The sequence below is a fragment of the Chiloscyllium plagiosum genome, chromosome 14 (genome assembly GCF_004010195.1).
Source record: "Chiloscyllium plagiosum isolate BGI_BamShark_2017 chromosome 14, ASM401019v2, whole genome shotgun sequence".
Taxonomy (NCBI): domain Eukaryota; kingdom Metazoa; phylum Chordata; class Chondrichthyes; order Orectolobiformes; family Hemiscylliidae; genus Chiloscyllium; species Chiloscyllium plagiosum.
Window position 1 is genome coordinate 2,927,763 of NC_057723.1, and position 15,522 is coordinate 2,943,284.

General features: G+C 42.9%; 1 long non-coding RNA gene across 2 annotated transcripts in view; it reads right to left on the reverse strand.

Annotated features, from left to right (window-relative positions):
• Positions 1–1,379: 1,379 nt before the first annotated feature.
• Positions 1,380–15,522, reverse strand: part of LOC122556875 — a 115,455-nt gene continuing 101,312 nt past the window's right edge. For both annotated transcript variants that reach the window (XR_006313679.1, XR_006313680.1), the window contains one exon: positions 1,380–2,134. This is a non-coding gene — a long non-coding RNA (uncharacterized LOC122556875). The remainder of the gene's footprint in view (positions 2,135–15,522) is intronic.

Here is a 15,522-nt window from a genome sequence, read left to right on the forward strand (position 1 = left end):
TATGGTGGCTCAGTGGTTAGCACTGCTGGTCACAGTACCATGGATCTGGGTTCAATTCCCTCCTTGTATGATTGGCTGTGTGGAGTTTGCACTTTCTTCCTGTGTCTGTGTGGGTTTCCTCTGGGTACTTTGGTTTCTTCGCACAGTCAAAAGATATCCAGGTTAGGTGGATTGTCCATCATAGTTGCATGATAGTGTCCAGGGATGTACAAGATACGTACATCCATGGGTTTACCATGGGAAATACAGGATTATGGGCATCGAGTGGATCTGAGTGGGATGCTCTTTGGAGGGTTGGTGTGGAGCTGATGGGCTAAATGGCTTGCTTCCACACTGTAGAGATTCTATGATTCTAAATATCATGAACCTCTGAATAGTCAGGTTTTCCAGCTTGACAATAATTGTGCCTTGACAATAGTTATTTAACAATGTATACTTATTTCCATTTGGTTTTTAACTTCATGTTTTGTGATGAATGCTACATGCAGCTAGATAGAGGGCCTTTAGTTTTCTCCTTTTAAGATTATTTTTGTTGCCTTTCACCTTAATCTGATGGTTGTCTCAGGTTTGTTCACTCTATTTCTTCCTGCCGCACTGATCATACTTTCTCTTATTGCTATTGCAATGTTCAAAACTGTCAAGATTAGAGTGGTGCTGGAAAAGCACAGCAGGTCAGGCAGCATCCGAGGAGCAGGAAAATCGACGTTTCGGGCAGGAGTCCTTCATCGGGATGAAGGGCTCCAATCCGAAACATCGATTTTCCTGCTCCTCGGATGCTGCTTGACCTGCTGTGCTTTTCCAGTACCACGCTAACCTCGACTCTAATCTCCAGCATCTGCAGTCCTCACTTTTGCCTTGTTCGAAAGGTGTTTAATTGGTTGTAAAGGCTTTGCGACAGTCTGAGTTTGTGAAGGGCGGTGGCGGTATACAAATACAAGTATTTTTTCAATTGCTCCTTTACTTTGTCACAAGTTTAATTTCTATCTTGCACTGTGTGCTAATTTTAAACACTGCAACAACAGATTAAAAAGAATTCCCTATAGACCTAGAGTCACAAAACCCTCAGTCTGTCAATGCGGAAACCAAGAAAAATATTCAATTCACTTGATTCATCACTCATTCTTATGACTTCTTTAATCTCTGCAGAGGATTATGCCAAAAATGGGCTATCAGTTCATTTCCAGAATGGATGAGTACAGTCTAGGAACTGATATACTGGACTGGCACTTGCCTTAAGTTTAAAATTCTAATCTTTTTTTAAGATAAACAGAAAAAAGGAAAAATTCAATGAATAAATTTAATACAAAAAGATATCATTTTGTTTTTATCAGAGAATAATAACTTTTATTTTCCATTGTTGGCTATCAATCAACGTTCCTCTTATATTTTGGAATAAAAATACTGCAGGGTGATAGAGGCCAGGAAATTGGAAAGTTTGCTGCTCTAATGTAAGAGAGTGCATTTTGCAAACTCCAAGTGACCAAATACCATTATGGCCATTGTGATGTAGTCACTATGTTCATGTTGAATTGCATCAGTCAGAACAATCTCCCACAGACCACAATGTCACAACAAATTGATAATATTGTTTGAGCAGTAATTGTCAGCCAGAACACTGAGCAAAATTCTGATGCATTTCTTTTAATAAATTGTCTTGTGGGACCTGCTCCAACTCCCTGGAAAGTAGACAAAACTTTGATTTCACACAGCATTCTAAAGGCCACACATCTGACAGTGCAACACTCCCCTCAGTACTGCACTAGGTGTATCAGCTTGGATTATGTGATGACTTGAGCCCACAACTTCCTGACCATTAATCGAGGTATTGTTATTGGTGCTCTGTGGAATAGTTCTGGAGGTGAAAGGTACTGTGTGAATGCAGGACACTTGTCGGCTATTTGAATGGGTCCGTGAAGATTGGCTTTTCTGGCTAAAGACTTCCTACCAATGCAGATGGTAAATGATCAGTAAGTTAGATTGAGTCAAAAAATATGGTGGTGGAAAAGCATTGCAGGTTACACTTTTTGATTCTGACTCTCCAGCATCTGCAGTCCTCACTTTCTGCCAATTTGGAAACTCAACGTACCGTGGCCTCTATCCCTTGTCCGATGTTGCTCTGATTCCCATGGAAGATCTGTGAAACAAAATAACCAAATTTAACAGATCACAATGAAATGAAGAAATGACTGACATTTTTTCTATATTTTTGTAGCTTTAATATAAGTCAAAAGAACATAAATTAACCAGGAACTCTCAGGCAAATGATCATTCAAATAAAATGTGCAAGTTTCATTTCAAATACTTGAAAGCACAATGCCATATTGTGCACAACCACGGGGACCTGCATCATTCCCTGCATATATTTATCATGAAGTTGCTACATATTCCACAATCTGTTGTTATTGATACACCTGGAGTAGGCCAGACAATAGCTTTCACCCCCAGGGATGATCATATAATGACAGTCATCATGGTCTGGATTTCCCAAGTTCCCTTTCAATTAACAAACCATTAATAGCCCCATTCATGGCTTGGCCACTTCTAGAAAAGCACTCAACGTTTTAGCATCTCTGAGCTATTTGTATTGGTTTCCAGATTTTACACCATTTTTGCCAACCGATACATTGCCTGCTGCTGTCCTGCTAGAGTTCTCCATTCCAACTCCAAGTGTGTCATCATCCAGCTCTCCTGCTTACAATGCTCCTTTGTGTCTGGAACGGGACTGTTGGTCTCAACTTCCTTCCTGTGTGTAGTACACATCGGGCAAGTGTCACCAGGTGGCACAATGGTTCTGTGATTAGTTCGATTTGGGTTCGATTCCACTCTCGGGTGGCTGTTTGTGTGGAGTTTGCACATTCTCCCCGTGTCTGTGTTGGTTTCCTCCAGGTCCTCTGTTTTCCGCCCACAATCCAAAGATGTGCAGGTTAGGTGGATTGGTCATGGGAAATGCAGGGTTATAGGATAGGGTAGAGGGGTGTATCGGAGTGGGACACTCTTTGGAGGGTTGGTGTGGACTCAATGGGCCGAATGGCCTGCATTTAACATTGTTGGGATTCTATGACTGTGCACCAATACTAAATTAGCAACAGGTCAATCAAATTGGCTGTGACATGCAGTCAAGTGAGTTACCTCTCCTGGGGAACTCTCAGTCTTGTTCATCATCCTATCAGACGGTATTGCTGCAGTTACTGTGCACTATTTTGTGTAGTGAACCACGCTGTAACTGTGGTATTCATTCAGCCTAAAGTCCTACTAGATGCACAATTTATCTGTGTCCATTCAATGGCCTGACACTTTGCACAATGGAAAACGAGAGAAATGAAAGTTTCAGATTTGGAAGAATGCAGAGTCTCGAGGACCTTGGAGGTCTAGAGAACAATGGTGAGTTAGGCAGAGGACATGCCATTGCGAGATTTAAAAAAAAAGAGGATGAGAATGATTAAATTTGATGTACTGATGAAATGGGAGCATATGTATGGGGTGGCACAGTGGCTCAGTGGTTAGCACTGCTGCCTCACAGCACCAGCGTCCCAGGTTCAATCCCAGCCTTGGGTGACTGTCTGTGTGGGGTTTGCACATTCTCCCTGTGTCTGTGTGGGTCCGCTCCGGTTTCCTCCCATAGCACAATGATGCCCATTTGGAGTACTGTGTTCAGTTTTGGGCCCCACACCTCAGGTGGGACATACTGGCACTGGAGGGTGTCCAGCGGAGATTCACACGGACGATCCCTGGAATGGTCGGTCTAACATACGAGGAACTGCTCAGGATCCTGGGATTGTACTCATTGGAGTTTAGAAGGTTAAGGGGAGATCTAATAGAAACTTACAAGGTAATACATGGCTTGAAAAGGGTGGACACTAAGAAATTGTTTCCATTAGGTGAGGAGACTAGGACCCGTGGGCACAGCCTTAGAATTAGAGGGGGTCAATTCAGAACTGAAATGCGGAGACATTTCTTCAGCCAGAGAGTGGTGGGCCTGTGGAGTTCATTGCCGCGGAGTGCAGTGGAGGCCGGGACGCTAAATGTCTTCAAGGCAGAGATTGATAAATTCTTGATGTCACAAGGAATTAAGGGCTACAGGGAGAATGCGGGTAAGTGGAGTTGAAATGCCCATCAGCCATGATTAAATGGCGGAGTGGACTCGATGGGCCGAATGGCCTTACTTCCACTCCTATGTCTTATGGTCTTATGGTCTTATGTGCAGGTCAGGTGAATTGGCCATGCTAAATTACCCATAGTGTTAGGTGCATTAGTCAGAGGGAAATGGGTCTGGGTGGGTTACTCTTCAGAGGATCAGTGTGGAGTGGTTGGGCTGAAGGGCCCGTTTCCGCACTGTAGGGGATCTAATCTAATCTAAAGTTAACATGCACAAGAGCAAGAGGTAAACAAAACTGAGTACAATCTCAGATAAGGACAGCAGAGATTTGCATTGGATCAGGGTTACTCAGAATGGAAAATGAATGTACTGCCAACAGAACATTGAAATAGAAACAACAAAGGCTGGAAAAACTCAGCAGGTCTGCCAGCATCTTCAGGGAGAAAAGCAGAGTTAATATTTCAAGTCTCATGACAAAGATTAAAAAGATTCTAGACTGAGATGGTCAATAATATAACTATGATGCCACCGGACTCCTGTCAGCCCTAGTGTCATACGATGTTTCAAGTAATCAAATCGAAAACAATTCAGAGGAGAGTAATAAAAATAAATTTACAGGTTATTAAAGATGGAAGTGCTAAGTTGGGGGAAAGCGCTAAATACTATAGGCAAGAACTTGAGAAAATAGTTTCGGAGCAACCATCTGAGGGTGAATCCACACCTGACATGTGGGAATCTTATAATGGCAGTTGATCAGAGTTCAGGACCAGCGTGTTCCTGTGTGGGTGGAAGATAAGGATGGCAAACTTCAGGAACCATGGACGACAAGAGGTTTTGAAAGTTTGAGCAAAAAGAGAAAGGAAGCATAGGAAGGTTGAGGAATCAGAAATCAACCAAGAACCTTGAGAAATATAAAGGAAGCTGAAACAAGCTCAAACAAGGAATTAGGAGGGATAATTGAGGGCCACAAAACTACCTTGATGGTAAAATTAAGGAGAATTCCAATTTTATGCACATATTAAGGGGGCAAGAGGGTAGTTGGGGAATGTGTAGGTCCACACAAGAACAAAGAAGGTAAAATATGCACAGAGCAAAAAGAAGTGGGGGAGATCCTTAGTGAATACTTTGCATCAGTATTCACCAAGGAGTAGGCCATAGGTGATGGTAAAATTAGGGAGGGCTATGCCGATATTCTGGGCATGTCAATATTAAGAAGGAGGAAATGTTGGATGTCTTGGAAAACATTAAAGTAGATAAGCCTCAGAGCCTGATGAGAGCTATCCCAGGATACAGAGGAAGGCAAGGGAGGAGATTTCTGTGGCTTTGTCAGAAATCTTTGAATCCTCTTTAGCCACAGGCAAGGTCCCAGAAGACCGGAGAATAGCCAATGTCATTCCTTTGTTTACAAAAGGCAACAGGGATAAGCCAGGGAATTATAGGATGGTGAGCTTTACATCAGTGGTAAGGGAATTATTGGAGAAGATTTGTAGGGACAAGATTTACTTGTATTTGGAGAAGAACAAAATTATTACGGATAGTCAACATGACTTTAACAGGGAAGTCTTGCCTCACAAACTTGATTGAGGTTTTGTGGAAGTAACAAAGATGACTGATGAGGATAGGGCAGTGGATATTGTCTACATGGACTTTACTGAAACATTTGACAAGGACCCTCACCGTAGGCTGGTGCGTGAGACCTAAGGCGAGTTGATAAGTTGGATATAAAAGTTGTTTTTTCATAGAAGACAGAGGGTGATTGTGGAGGGGTGTTTTTCTGACTGGAAGCATGTGACCAGTGGCGTTCTGCAAGGATCAGTGCTGGGACCTCTGTTGTTCATAATATGTAGAAATGTAGATGGTCTGATTAGTAAGTTTGCAGGAAACACAAAAATTGGTGCAGTTGTGGATCATGAGGAAGCTGATCAAAGGCTACAGCAGGATACAGAAAGCAGGAGAGGTGGCCGGAGAAATGGCTGATGGAGTGTAATCCGGAAAAGTGTGAGGTTAAAGGTTTTGGGAGGTCAAATGCAAGTGGACAACTGACAAACAGGGTGGAAGTCCATATCTCCCTGAAAGTGATGGCACAAGTGGACTGGGTAATAAAGAAGCATGCTTGCCTTCATTGGTCAGGGTACTGAGTTGAAAAGTTGGCAAATCATGTTGCAGCTGTGTAAGACTTTAGTTCAGACACTTTTGGAGTAATGTGTGCAGTTACAGGAAATAGGTGGAGGCTTTGGGGTCTGTGCAAAAGTGATCTACAAGGATGTTGCCTGGGTTGGAGTGTATTCTCCACAAGGAAAGGTTGGACAAACTTGGATTTATTTCTCCGGGGTGTCGGAGGCTAAGGGGTGACCTGATAGAAGGATGTAAAATTCTGAGAGGTGTGGATAGGATAGATAGTCAGAGACTTTTTCCCAGGGGTGGAAATGCCTGATACTAGGGGGCATAGCTTTAAGGTGAGAGAGGAAATGTTTAAGGGAGATGTGCTGGGTAAGAGTTTACACCGGAGGGAATATTCTGCAGAAGAAGTGGTCGAAGTAGGTACAATAGCAAGTAACATTTATGAGGCATTTAGATAAACGCATGAACAAGCAGATAATAGAGGGATATGGACCATATACAGGCAGATGAGACTACTTTAGAATGGCATCATGGCAAGTACAGACATGGTGAGTCAAAGGGCCTGATCCTGTGCTGTACTGTTCTATGTTCTATTTGAATAAAGGCAAAAGACTGTAGACTCCGGAAAGTTGAAACAAATCCAGAGAATGTTGGAGAAACTCAGCAGGTCTGGCAGCATCTGTGGCGAGAAGTACAGAGTTAACATATCAAGTCTAATATGACTGTTCTTTGGAACAATAATTTGTGCCAGGTATGTGAAGACATGCCTCTCATGGTGGAGTGTTTATCCCCTAATGATCTTGGATTTCAATTGATTAGGGCTCATTGATACCATATTCATCAATTGTTTGCCTCAGGAGTCACTTCTTGAGTTTGGATCTTCTGTCTGTGTCTGAATTAAGGTTGCATTGAGGTTTGGAGCTGAGTGCTTTATAGGAATATAGAATCCGACAGCACAGAAGAGGCCCTTCAGCCCATTGAGTCTGCACCACCAAAAAATGCAACTCTACCATTACTAGTCCCACTTTCACATGCTCAGCCAATAACCTTGAATTGCCAAGTCAACTGACATCATTATGAGCAGCGTACGAGGTTCTATTATGAGAACAGATTGTGAAAAATTGGTTTGGATTTGAGGAGCTTGAGAGAAACTTGACTGAAATCTTTAAAATGTTACAAGACTGCGATCGAATGCATGGGCACAATTTGTTTCCTTCAGGGTGAGGAGTCGAGTGGGAATTATGTGTGTGTGTGTGTGTGTGTGTGTATATGTGTCTGTGCGTGTGTGTGTGTGAGCGTGTGTGTGCGCGTGTGTGTGTGTATACATGTGTATGTGTGTGCACGCGTGTGCATCTGTGTGTGTGTGTGCGCGTGTGTATGCGCGCGTCTGTGTATGTGCACCTTTACGCTCATATACGTCTGTGCATGTGAGTGTGCATCTGTGCATGTGTGTGTGTCTGTGTCTGCGTATGGTAATGGGTTGGTGGCTAAGGAATCTAGAATAAATGTGATGTCACCTTAATACTGGAGTGACTCCACTTCCAGGAGTGAAAGTCAGAATGCACTTTCCTTCCTAACAAAGGATGGTAGAGATTGGGAATTCCCCCAAAAAATGTGCAGATTCTAAGATATTTGACACTTTGATGACTATGGTAAATAGGTTTTTGTAAGGTTCAGATAACAGATGAGATTGAGGCATAGATCAACTACAATGTAATATCAGGCCAGACCTGATGGGCTGAGAGATCTCCCCTTATTCATTATCTTCATATTAGCTCTGCACTGGCATCAAATTCCAACTGGCATTTTCAGAATAGTGATAGGTTATGAGTATATGGAGGGATTGTCAAATGAGCAAAGGTTAAACAGGTTGGGACTCTACTCACTGCAATTTACAAGAATGCGAGGCGATCTCACTGAAGTGTAAAGAATTCACAAGTGGCTTTACAGGGAAAATGTTAAGAGGATATTTTACCACATTGGAGAATCTAGGAACAGGGGGCATAGTCTCAGAATAAAGGGGACACCAATTTAAGACTGAGATGAAGAGGAATGTCTTCTCTTGGAGGGTTGTAAATCTTTGAAACTCCATACCACAGAGAGCTGTAGGAGGGAAAGCTCTTGTGTATATTAAAGGCTGAGATAGGTTCTTCGTTATTTGGGGAATCAAGAGTTCCAGGGTAAGGGAAGGAAAGTGGAACTGAGGAATATCAGATCAGCCATGATCCCATTGGAAGGCAGAGCAAGCTGGAGGGGCCGAATGGCCTACTCCTTTTCCTATTTCTTCTGATCTTCTGGTCACACACAGACAGTGCTCCCTGAACAGAAAGCGGAACAGCATCAGCACTATAACTGTGATCTGGCATTTGAAAATTGGACTGAGCAGCTGCAATCTCAGAGCGATATCTGTTGTTACCAATGCATTCATGTTGTAATTTGGAAAAAATTGGTCAAATCAATTGTGCAATTATTTATCCCCAATTTGGAATATGCCGCATTTATTTGAAAAACAATTTTCTGTTTCAGTTTCTGAACAATAAGCAGATTATTTTCAGAACAGCTTATCAAAGGTCTTTATCATTTCTTGTCATTGTACAATGATAAATAATTTATGACTAATGGAAAAGTGAATGAATGAATGAATACTTTTGATTCCTCCGTATCAAGTGCAAGTCCAATGTCTGAAAGAGATGGTCTGCCTTCAGTTCTCAGCACTAAGCAGGTAATCAATTGTGTGTTTCGCTCCACATGATGAAAAGAGACGACACTGATGAAGATTGCAATCATGATAATTTATCTATGTCACATTGCTTTCATCAATGATGAACAGAGCCATTGCAAAGATACCCGTGAAGAATCGCACAACCATTGCAATCACAAATTGTGTGCAAAGGCATTACACATTCTTCAAGTGCAATATTAAAACAAGATTCCAGCTGCCCGCTGTTCTGGACAGAAATAGAAACGCCACATACCCTCACTATCTGGAGAGAATTCTCCCTCATGCCCTAACCAATATTTATCCCATAAACATTACCGCTGTGAAATAACGCATCTGGTCATTTGATAAGACCAGAAAGTTCTGGATATGTTTTGAGGTCAGGCAGCATCCGTGGAGATGGAAACGGAATTAATGGGTATCATTTTCTGTTCATGGAGGTGACAGGCTTGGGAGAGGGAAGGGCAACTGTTTTTATTCGTTCCCAAGATGAGAGTGTTGCTGGCCAGGCCAGCATTATTGCCCATCCCTAATTACCCAGAGGACAGTTAAGAGTCAATCACATTGCTGTGGGTCTGGAGTCACATGTAGGCCAGACCAGGTGAGGGTGGCAGTTACCTTCCCTCAAGGACTTTAGTGAACCAAATGGATTCTTCCTGATAGTCGACAATGAATTCATGTCATTATTAGACTCTGAATTCTACATTCTTTTAAAAATTTGAACTCAAATTCCATCATCTGCCATGGCAGGATTCAGGCCCAAGACCCAGAACATTATCTGAGTTGATTCTTCAGTGATAATATCACGAGCTATTGCCTCCCACTATCAATTACACAGAAACCCTATCCCTCCGTGTCTCTATAGGAAATAAATTGTAAACAGGGAGACTCATCTTTACCACCACTAACACCCCCTGCCCCCTCCAGCCACTGTCAATGGGGACATTAACTGGCCATTTAAGAACCATTTCATTTCTTAACCCATTGGCATCGGCATTAACACAGCTGCACTGAGTATCATGCACAATAACAGTCTACAAAACTGTCATGGCATGGAAAGAGGGCATTTCGCCCATCACACCAATGCTAGCCCTATTAGCCAATGCCTCTTGCCTCTTCAACCTATCCTTGCACACCATTTCTAATCTCGAATGAGTGCAGTGTTGAGGGTATGAAGATAAAGCTGGCTACAATGTATAAGGGAACAAGGTTTCAGATTTCCAGCCTTCACATTCTTTGCTCTATTGCAATAAATAAGACAATCAGATTAAGGGACAGGTTGGTGGGAGGGACAGACACTGAGGGAAATATTTTAAAACATGGCAAGGCAGCTGTTTCAGTTTTGAATTGGTGAGTATCTATATGTATGAATGTGTGTATGCACGCTGCAGGCAGATAGGCACTTTGTGGTGGGGGTCCTTTGATCAAAGGTAATCATGACTGGACAACAGGTTGGGGGGCGAAGATGGCAAATGTGCTTCTCACTCAGCTCCGTTTCCCCCACATTCAGCACAACCAACAACCCAGATCCAACCATCCCAACTCCCCACTATCCTGCCAACTTTTTACACCTTTTCCTTTTGATCCTGAAACTTTGTGATCACGGGACTCCAGTGGGCCTCTGGTCAGATGGCAGCTCTAATTGGATGGGGTCTTGACTGTAGCAATAGGCCAAGTGCTGGCCTTACCACTGCCTGATAGACTGTGGTCCCTTGGGGCCTGTCCTGAAAGAGTCTGTGGGTATCTCTTGCTGACACTCAGACTGCAGGTGAGGCCCGTGATACCTCAACAAAGTTTCATTCAACCTTTCAGGTTTGTACCCTTCCATCAGACCTGATCATCAACCTCATTCATATCTGGGAGGCCTCGTGTACATAAATTGGATGAGATGCTTCCTAAGTTACAGCAATAACTGCATGGCATAAATATTTAATTGATTGGATGCTTTGGAGAGGGTTCAGAGGAGGTTTACCAGGATGCTACCTGGACTGGAGGGTTTATCTTATGAAGAGAGGTTGACTGAGCTTGGACTTTTTTCACTGGAGAAAAGGAGGAGGAGAGGGGACCTAATTGAGGTATACAAGATAATGAGAGGCATAGATAGAGTCGATAGCCAGAGACTATTTCCCAGAGCAGAAATGGCTAACACGAGGGTCATAGTTTTAAGCTGGTTGGAGGAAAGTATAGAGGGGATGTCATTGCAGAGGCAGGTTCTTTACACAGAGAGTTGTGAGAGCATGGAATGCGTTGCCAGCAGCAGTTGTGGAAGCAAGGTCATTGGGGACATTTAAGAGACTGCTGGACATGCATATGGTCACAGAAATTTGAGGGTGCAATCATGAGGATCAATGGTCGGCACAACATCGTGGGCTGAAGGGCCTGTTCTGTGCTGTACTGTTCTATGTTCTATGGTCTATGATTCCAAATTACTTTGGGATGTCCTGAAGACATGAAATTCTCTATCAACAAAAATACATCTTCTCCCTTAAATTGTTTTGGGATATTCTGGCACTGCAGGGTCTCAGAACAGAAGTAGACCATTCAGCCCATCAAGAATAAGGTAATTTTTTTTTTTGTAGCTCTTTAGCTATCTAGGGTGGCACAGTGGTTAGCACTGCTACCTCATAGTGCCAGGGATCTGGCTTCAATTCCCACCTTGGGTGACTGTCTGTGTGGAGTTTGCACATTCTCCCCATGTATGTGTGGGTTTCCTCCCATAATTCAAGGATGTATAGATTAGGTGAATTGGCCATTCTAAATTGCCCATAGTGTTAGGTGCATTAGTCTGAGGGAATTGGGTTTAGGTGTGTTACTGTTCGGAAGGGTCAGTGTGGACTTGTTTGGCCTAAGGGCCTGTTTCCATACCGTAGGGCATTTAATCTAATCCTGGCAGTGGCAAGAAACTTAGTAAACACTGGATTTTCACCATTCCCAAACTAATGTTACCAGAAAGGAGTACTCAAGCCTTTTACCCAAATATTCTTCCCTTGTGTGATAGTCAGAAGACGGGGAGTTGGTTCAAACATTAATTAAGCAAATCTTTCTATATTTAACATTTTAGGTACCAATACTCAAAATAAAACTTACATTTGTTGCAATACTTACTTCTTACTTCAGCTAACTTCCATTTTAACTCACTTTCCATAACTTGACTTTACCCTACTGTAGGAGAAAGTGGGGCCTGCAGATGCTGGAGATCAGAGTCGAGAGCATGTTGACAGAAAAGCACAGCAGGTCAATCAGCATCTGAGGAGCAGGAGAATCGATGTTTCGGGCAAAAGCACTTCATCATTCCTGAAGAAGGACTTATGATGCCAGAAACGTCGATTCTCCTGCTTCTCAGATTACCTGACTGTAACTTACTACACACTAAACTCTAACTGTAAATTTATAAGTTTGACTTGAAACAAAAATTACTTCAATTTGGATAAAGTGGCCAGCTTTTCCTCTGATTCTTTGCCTCTGTGACGATTACTTCAAGGCACGCGCTCTCAAGTCTGGATCCTGATTGGTCGCTCTTGCAAAATATTTTGTGCGGATAAGTTATTTCCCAAGGTGTGCTCACTCTTCCAGAAGCTTCTCTGGCACTCAGCCAATGAATTGACCAAACTTGGTCACAATGTTCGATCCCAGCCAATGGAGTTTACTGGTAACCAACTCCCAAATATTTACACCAAGTCATAAGCAGTCACATTTCAGCTCCGATGTGGAAGTGTTGGTGTTAGTCTGGGGTGGGCAAAATCAGAGGTCACATGACAACAGGTTAGAGTCCAACAGGTTTATTTGGAAGCACTAGCTTTCAGGATGCTGCTCCTTTGTCAGGCAGCTAGTAGGGTAGGATCATAAGACACAGAATTTATCGTAAATTCTATTTTTCTATACATTCTATGTCCTATGATTCTGCTCCACTAGCTACCTGATGAAGGAGCAGCGCTCCGAAAGCTAGTGCTTCCAAATAAACCTGTTGGATGCTAACTTGATGTCATGTGACTTCGGACATTGCCCACCCCAGACCAACATTGACACTTCCACATCAGATCTAAAATAACTTTAGCCCTGGTTTGATACACAAAGTTCCATGAAACTCTAACAAATATTTTCTATCAATCGTTCCTCACAGTAACTCTGCCCAAATTAGATGAAGATTTAAGTCACCCATGATTAATTTGCTGCCATTTTTACATGTCCTTATTATCTCCTGATTTATTCTTTGATCTTAGACCAGTGTAGGGGCTATTCCCAGCAGCATCTTCTTGCCTTTGTTCTTTTTTATCACAATCTATATAGATTCTGTGTTGCAATCCAAGATCATTTCTAGCTATTGTACCTATTCAATCTGATACTAATAACACCTGTCCTTTTGAAAAGTCACAAGTCCTTGAATATTTAGTTCCCGGCTTTGCTCTTGTTGTTTACGATGTCTCTGTAATGGCTGTAAGATCATACCCATTAACCTGTATTTGTGCTGTTAATTAATTTATTTACTTTGATACTGCTGCTCTAGAACTTTCTAACTCAGTTAGAGTATACCTATAAATCTTTCTTTTCTATGTGATATGGAAATAAACTGCAGGAGACAGCTGAGATTAACACAACAGGCTGAAAATGTGTACAGTTATACAACAGACTATGATCTTACAACTTCTCCAGCCATGGGTTTCAGTTAACAAAGGGTTAATCGATGTTCAAAACTTTTAGCCAGTGAGATTGTAGTGACATTTGCTTAAAAATGACCTTTACAACCTGTCATAGTTTCCCTTTAAAAAATCACTTGTACTCTGCAAATGGTATTTATGTCTTTGTTCAGGTTCAGTTTAAGGTCAATAGCAGTTATTTCAGCACCTTATGTCGAAGCATTATTGCTGTTCGTGACAATATAACTTCGACTCCTTTTCTTCTCTTGCCCGCAGATTGGAATTCACTGACTCCTTGTTGACGCCATAAATTACCGATAGGACGGCTTGGAAAAAGAAGAGGGCACTCACAACAGATTCTCTCCATTAAGTCGTGACCTCGTGTGAGCAGAATGACCCAGTGGCCACAGAGGGGTATGTGAAAGGGTCAGATACTAACATTTGCCACACAGTTTAGAGATAGAAAGTACATCATTGTGAAAGGCTTTGCCTGAACTGCTACACCAATGAGGCAGATACCCACCCCCGGGAGGTCATGAGGATTAAATCTAGTTTGTTGTGATGAATACACCCTCAAGTGCCTTTTGAGTTTACACACACTGAACCTAATACCTGAGCAGATATGCTCATCCTCCAGCAGCTGACAGCTGCTACAGCGCTCCCACTGAGTCAGGGAGTGGAAACAAGATCCCACCCAGACCTCTGAAATCCTTCAGTGCCAACTGGGATACATTCCACACCCTACGGGTGAGAGACGACAGCCCTACCTCTCAATGGCATGCCTCCTAGCTCTGCCCTGGTCAACACGCACCCTGGTAGCTGAGCCTGACTGGTTTCAACCGACCTCCTCCCAAAAGTTCTGGGCAACCTCCTTTGATCCTTCCAGGAGGAGTCTGGGAAGGTACAACAGGATATGGATAGACTGGCGATTTCGGCACAGAAATGGCAGATGGAGTTTAATCCAGACAAGTGCGAGGTGATGCAATTTGGAGGATCAAATTTAGGTGTGAATTGTACTGTAAAGGGCAGACCCCTTAGGAACATGAACATACAGAAGGATCTGGAAGTGCAGGTCCACAGTGCCCTAAATGTGGCAACACTGGTGGCCAAGACGATTAAGAGGATAAATGGCATGCATGCCCTCACCAGCCAGAGCATGCAGTACAGGAGTTGGCAAACCATGTTGCAGCGATATAAAACCCTCGTTAGGCCACATTTGGAGTATTGTGTGAAGTTTTGGACACCGCACTACCAGGGGATGTGAATGCTTTGGAGAGAGTACGGAGAAGGTCCACCAGGACATTGCTAAGAAGGCGTACGGTGTGTTAGTTATTTTTCTATTTTTCTATTTTTTTTCATTTTTGCAACTGTACAAAGCTCTGGTGGAGCCACAATTGGAGTACTGTGTACAGTTCTGATCACTGCATTACAGGGAGGATGTGGAAGTTTTGGAAAAGTTCAGAGGCGATTTACTAGGCTGTTGCCTGGTATGGAGGGAAGATCTTATCAGGAAAGGCTGAAGGACTGGAGGCTGCTTTCATTAGAGAGAAGGTTGAGAGGTGACTTATAAAGTCATAGAGTCATAGAGATGTACAGCACGGAAACAGACCCTTCAGTCCAACCCATCCATGCCAACCAGATATCCCAACCCAATCTAGTCCCACCTGCCAGCACCCAGCCCATATCCCTCCAAACCCTTCCTATTCATATACCCATCCAAATGCCACTTAAGTGTTGCCATTGTACCAGCCTCCACCATTTCCTCTGGCAGCTCATTCCATACATGTACCACCCTCTGTGTGAAAAAGTTGCCCCTTAAGTCTCTTATATATCTTTCCCCTCTCACCCTAAACCTATGCCCTCTAATTCTGGACTCCCCCACCCAGGGAAAAGATTTTGTCTATTTATCCTATCCATGCCCCTCATAATTTTGTAAACCTCTATAAGGTCTC